Here is a 5,990-nt window from a genome sequence, read left to right on the forward strand (position 1 = left end):
CTATGTTTTCTACTTGGAGTGCAAGGTTCTTTTAGGTGCAGAGACTGTTGTAGCCCGCATAGAAACGTACAAGACAACAAGGCCCTAATTTTGATTGGAGCCCTCAGACACTATAGTAATGGAAACTAAAAATTGTTCATGTTTACTGCTATTAGGCAGAAAGCTTCATTAAAATGAAATTAACTTTGTTGATGTTTACTAGAAATAGAAATTGTTAGGTATAAAAATAATGCTCTGACATTTCTAACAGGAAGTCAATTTCCTGTGTTCTTTCAGAGCTGCCAAAAAACAAACTCCAAATGTGCAAACCTCCCCCATCACACCTAACAAGAGGTGGACAACAAAGCTGATCTGCTATAGCCTCATCTACAGTTTAACTATTTAGTTTAGCCAGCTAACCAAAAATCCAAGTATAACCAAAACATAAAAGTATACCCCAAAGAAACCTTTGCCTCTTGCATAATTTCTCGACCATCACGGCTATATCACCCTTACACTACCAAAAACAGAAAAAGCTTCTTTCTTTCCAGCGGCAACTGGGACACTTTAAAAGTTGTCCAAACACATGCAACTATTATTTGGGCAGATATGCCATGGCACCAGAATTTCAGAAACTTTCTGAAGTGTATCTGATGTGGAAGTGATGGAGGTAATACAAAGACCTAATTAACAACAAATCAGGTATCAGTAAGCAACCTCTTAATTCAAGGGCACCTGCATGTTCTCACTCAAAGGATCAGTGAATAATACTGATTGCTGCTGCTGAAACACAGATTAAGATGTTTATTACAAAACCAACCTCAGAACAAATTTAAGACTGGAGAGTTGACCTTAGTATACTACATGCTGTGTCTACCACAACTGCTCTGCTTATTTCCTCTGCAGAGATGCTTAACTCACACCATAAAAAGCAACCACAGTTCTAATCAAGTGAACTCTAAATTCTGTATGTATGGGAACTTGGTTATATTCTATCAAGGTTTCCAAGCAGTATCATATAGTTCCATGAAGGATCAATAGTTTCTAACAGCAGAAAAAAAGAGAAAAATCATATTAAGTGGTGGTAAACACCTTCCTCCATTGAAGTTATTTCATTAAAATATTGTCCTTCCATGCTCCAACACTATCCATTGATTTATCTGAAAAGACTAAATAGCCTGAACAAGATTTGATCATACTGAAGATTTTGCCTACAATTTTTCTTGGAAGATGGTTAATAAAGGTAATCCAAGAACTTCTGGAAAAACACTGTATGTTTATGGAGAAATTAAAAGTGACCAGGCTTCTCTTCTTCCCCTGTACCCGCAATAGATAAATATTTTCATCAATGAAAACCAACAGAAATCAATTTATATCATTAATGTTTCTATAGAGCATAAAAATTCATGAAACAGTGGCTTAACCTGTACTACAGTATATGTGTCTAAAGTTTGCGATTATGTAGTTCAGAATACCACTCAAAAAGAATAGAAAATATTTTCTATTCTCCTTCATCAACCCACATATACCCATTTGCAATTTACATAACTGCATAAATTCCATTTATGAGAGGATCTATTTGTAGGAGAATTAAATACAGACTGTTATCAAAAAGTTTCAATCAAAATATAGATTTTGATAAGTACCATCCAGAAAAGTAAATTAATTCATATGCTGGGTAATGAAACAGAAGAAGTCAATTTAAAAACATTCCAAAACACACAAATAAAAGCAATAACTAACCTTTTTTCTATGTGTATGGACTGAGACCACCTGCACTTACATGCAATGTTTCTAGTTGTCTAAAGGTACATCGTATACTAACTTAATACCTGGGAAACCAGAGACTGAACAAAAAGTGACACTGTTCTATAAAGTTGGCATAACTGAAGACCAAGGCGCTGAGGTCAACAAGCAAATACATTCATTTACTTTAAATCTAAAGTATCAACATTATTAGAACCAATCTCTAAACATTGTTTCCCACCCACTGTGATCATGTCAAACAAACAAGTTAAAATGGATGGGGAAGTGATATGGTGCACATCCTCCACTGATTTAACAACTGGCTTGAACAAATACCTGAAGCTATTATTTTTAAATGCTTTTTTACCCAGAGACAAAACCACTTTGGCAAGTTTTTGTTGTGTTGTATGCTCACGCAGCACATCAAACTACCGTCTCTATAGGCTGCATGTTTTCTTTAAACACTGGATGTACAGTCGTGATAGCTGAAATCAGTTGGCTATTTCCCATTGACTTCAATAGGTCAATTACTTGTTCCAAATACTGGTTCGTTAAGTCACACATTATTCCTTCATGCGCATCTTAAATACAATATTAGGCAGTCTGATGAAAACCAGTTAACTTAAAATTTTCTCTATTTCTCAATACTGTTCTAAAGGGTAAAGTAAATTTTCCTGTACCTAGAAGAAACCAATTTTTACCAGTGATGCTCTTATATGGCATAAAAATTGTTTAGTTCTTGGTAGTTTTCAACCAGGAAATATTGAGGACGGAGCTTTTTAAAACAAGCCTTCACCATACAATTGAAAGAAGAAAAATCATATGCCTAATTTTGGCACGAACAACAACGTAAGTCATTGGTCTGTTCGCAGACAGCAAATGGTGTTTTATAACTGTTATGCTGAGTTCCTAGAAACAAAAGACCAACTGTTTTTACATGCTGTATCTTACACCTAAGAATCAACCACAGAGGAAAACAAAATCCGTATAAATGCTATGTATGCAAACCATTTTATTAACCCTAAAAAAAAATGCTTCACCCATAATACACACAAGATGTTACAATCAGAACTTTGTACCAGACCAAGTCATGAATATCAACACATTTATAAATAACAAGGCAAAAAAAAAAAGTTTTGTTTGGTTGACTGGAGGTTCTAAACTACAATGCTGAGTCACTGGACTATTTAGACAATACAGAGATTGATAGTCTGGAGTCATTCGTGGATAATCACTGTCCTTACTAAATTTCACAATTGGATGGGGAGTCCACAGCAGTGCCAGATGTGTGGCTGGCACTGATTCAACCTGCCAGTTCAGTGCAATAGACCCCATGCAGACAAGAAAACATCTGCAACCACAGAGAAAGCAGCAGAACAAGCCTGCCCTTTCCTAAGCATGAATTATCTACTAAAGTGAAAAAGAAGAGAGAGGGAAGAAAAATGTTAAAACTCTAAGCTCCAAAAAACAGTAAGAGTGCTAATCACACAAAGTGAAATACAGTACTAGTCCAGGGCCACTGACAGATGCATGTTGAGTGGTGGAAGGAAGGTGCAGAGAAACAGTGCTTTACCAGAAGAGGAAGCACATCAGTTTGACCCAGCTCCCCAGCATCTGTATAGATCAGATGCTTCAGCGAAGCTTTTTGGAGCTTTTATCTAATAGTGGTTTGTCTTCTGGGCATGTGCTGCACTCAGTGCAGGGGTCCACCAAGCTGAAAGTAAAATGTGTTTCTACCCCCCACTCTCCCTGCATCTATCAGCTGCCTAGGTGTTTAAAATGAAATCAGTTAAAGAAGTAAAAAAACTGGGTTAACTGCCAGGATTAGTAACTCAGCACTCACTCAAAGCCAAACTGGATCATTTCCATCAAAAAATGTGTCATGCAGGACAAACCACACCCTTAGTGACACCTGTACATCTTCTCCATTTCCACTGATTACAGAAGCTGATTGGTTCTGTAACATAAATGTATTATAAATTACTTTATGCATCTAAAAATAGTTAAGCTAATTGGAAAAAAAACAGTGATTCTCAACCATGTGTGCTGTAGTAAAAAAAAGTTGTTTTGTATTTTTATTGTTCTTAAAGAAAAGGTAACAAGAGGCATAGCTTTGGCCTAAAATTCTCTACATACAGAAACTGCACTCAAGAGCTGATATAGTTAATAGTGTAGACTTTCATATAGATCAGGGCGGGCAAAATGCAGCCTGCGGGCCAGATGTGACCCACCAGGCCATTCTATCTGGCCCACGGGGCCCCTAAAAAATTTTGAAAATTAATATTTATCTGACCCTGGCTGCCTGTCATGCGGCCCTCGATGGCTTGCCAAAACTCAGTAAACGGCCCTCCGCCCAAAATAATTGCCTGCCCCTGATATAGATGCATACCACTTTAAAACTGGTTGTACTGCTTTAGCCAATACCTATAAATTTATCAGCACAACTAAACTAATAAGGCAGGTTTAAACTGATTTAAGGGATGGCCAGAGGTGTTGTTTATTTTGGTTTTGTTTTACTAGCTTCACATACCTTTTCCACCCCCAAAACCAACACACGCTGAAGACTAGCAGCAAAATTTCCCCCAACCTCCAAAAAACAGATCTATATAATAAGTAGGGTTGTGCAAAGCTTTGGACCCCAATTCAATTCAATAGAGATTCGGCCCAATTTGGTGGCTGAATCTCCAAATCCAAACCAAATCAAAGGACCCTTTAATCTCTCCGAATCAAATCAGAACCCTCCGAATCCATTCAGAGATTCAGAAAGATTCAGTGATTCAGACAAGGACACAGCTTTAAATGTTTTTTCCACACACCTCAAGGTAGCAAGCGGCTCGTGAACGCTGCGATGCTGGGGCACATGGAGTGTCCCACAGAAGTGCGGGGGCTTCCCAGCGCTATCAGCAGCAGACCCAAAAGTGGACCAGAAGCACCTCTGGTCCACTTCCAGGTCCGCCAGGAAACACGCTGGGAGGGCCACCATGCCCCCGCCCCAGCTCGGCAACTGGTGCCTCCTGGGTCTGGGGGGCACCCAGAGTCCCCCACAGCTGATTGCCAAGCCGGGGGGATACAGAGAGGCCCCCAGCACACTCCCCAGTGGACCTGAGTGGATCGGAAGTACCATCAGTCCACTTCCGAATTTGCCGCCAAATACGTGGAGGCCCCCCCCGCACTCCTGTGGATTGCTCCACCCACCCCAGCATCGCAGCATTCACAAGCCGCACTGGTACCTCGAGGTATGTAGAAAAGGCATTTAAAGCTGTGTCTGTGTCCAAATAGCTGATTATCTTCAGATTCGGATTCAGCCAAATCGAATCACTGTCCCTGATTCAGGCCAAACCTGAGTCGAATAGGGCCTGCTTCACACACCCCTACTAATTAGTGATAACCAGCGATCCGGATTTTCCCGTTTCCCATGGAAAAAAAGCAGAGAAAACCACGGATTCCCTGTTTTTAAATCAGCAAAAACGCAGATTTCTCTTTTTAGCAGAGAAATCCATGGATTCTCCGCTTTTGCAAAAGAGCTCTTGCAGGCTAGCACAGCTGCAGCCTGCAGGAGCCAACTGAAAAATGGGTGGGAAACCCCCAGCCCTGGTCGGAAGTAGGGAGAGGGCGGAGCCTGAGCCTCTGAGGCAGCCAAGGCCAGGCTCAGACTCACACTTGCCCTTCGCCCCTGGAGCATGGAGGTAAATGGGGCTGTAGGGCAGGGCTGGGGAAGATGGTTTGGGGGCTGAGGGAGCACAGGGTGCTTCCAGCCCCAGGCCGCTGCATACAAAACCTCCTGCTGCCACGGAGATGTGCTCGGAGCTGTGCGGCCGGTGGCAGCGGCACAGCGCAGGATGGTGGGGCTGGGAATGGCTGCATGCCACCCAGCCACCACCACCCCGTGCTGCACCGCGCTGCCATCAGCCGCACAGCTCCAAGCTTGGCTCTGCAGTGGCAGCAGGAGGTTTTGTATGCAGCAGCAGTCACCACTGGTACAGGCAGCCCCACCAGTAAGTGTCAGCAGCCACCCGTGTCAGCAGCGACTGCCTCTGCTTACAAAACCTCCCACTGCCGCTGCGGAGCCATGCTCAGAGCTGTGCAGCCAGCAGCAGCCATGTGGTGTGGGGTGGTGGGGATGGCTGCATGCTGCCCAGCCACCACCACGCTGCCGCCTGGTGGCCGGCCGCAGAGTTCCGGGCAGAGCTCCGCAGCAGCAGCAGGAGGTTTTGGAGGCAGTGGCCATCACCACCATAATGGGCCTCCAGGTAAGCGGCAGCACC

Source organism: Gavialis gangeticus, unplaced genomic scaffold, assembly GCF_001723915.1.
Source record: "Gavialis gangeticus isolate Ggan-Ray unplaced genomic scaffold, GavGan_comp1, whole genome shotgun sequence".
Taxonomy (NCBI): Eukaryota; Metazoa; Chordata; order Crocodylia; family Gavialidae; genus Gavialis; species Gavialis gangeticus.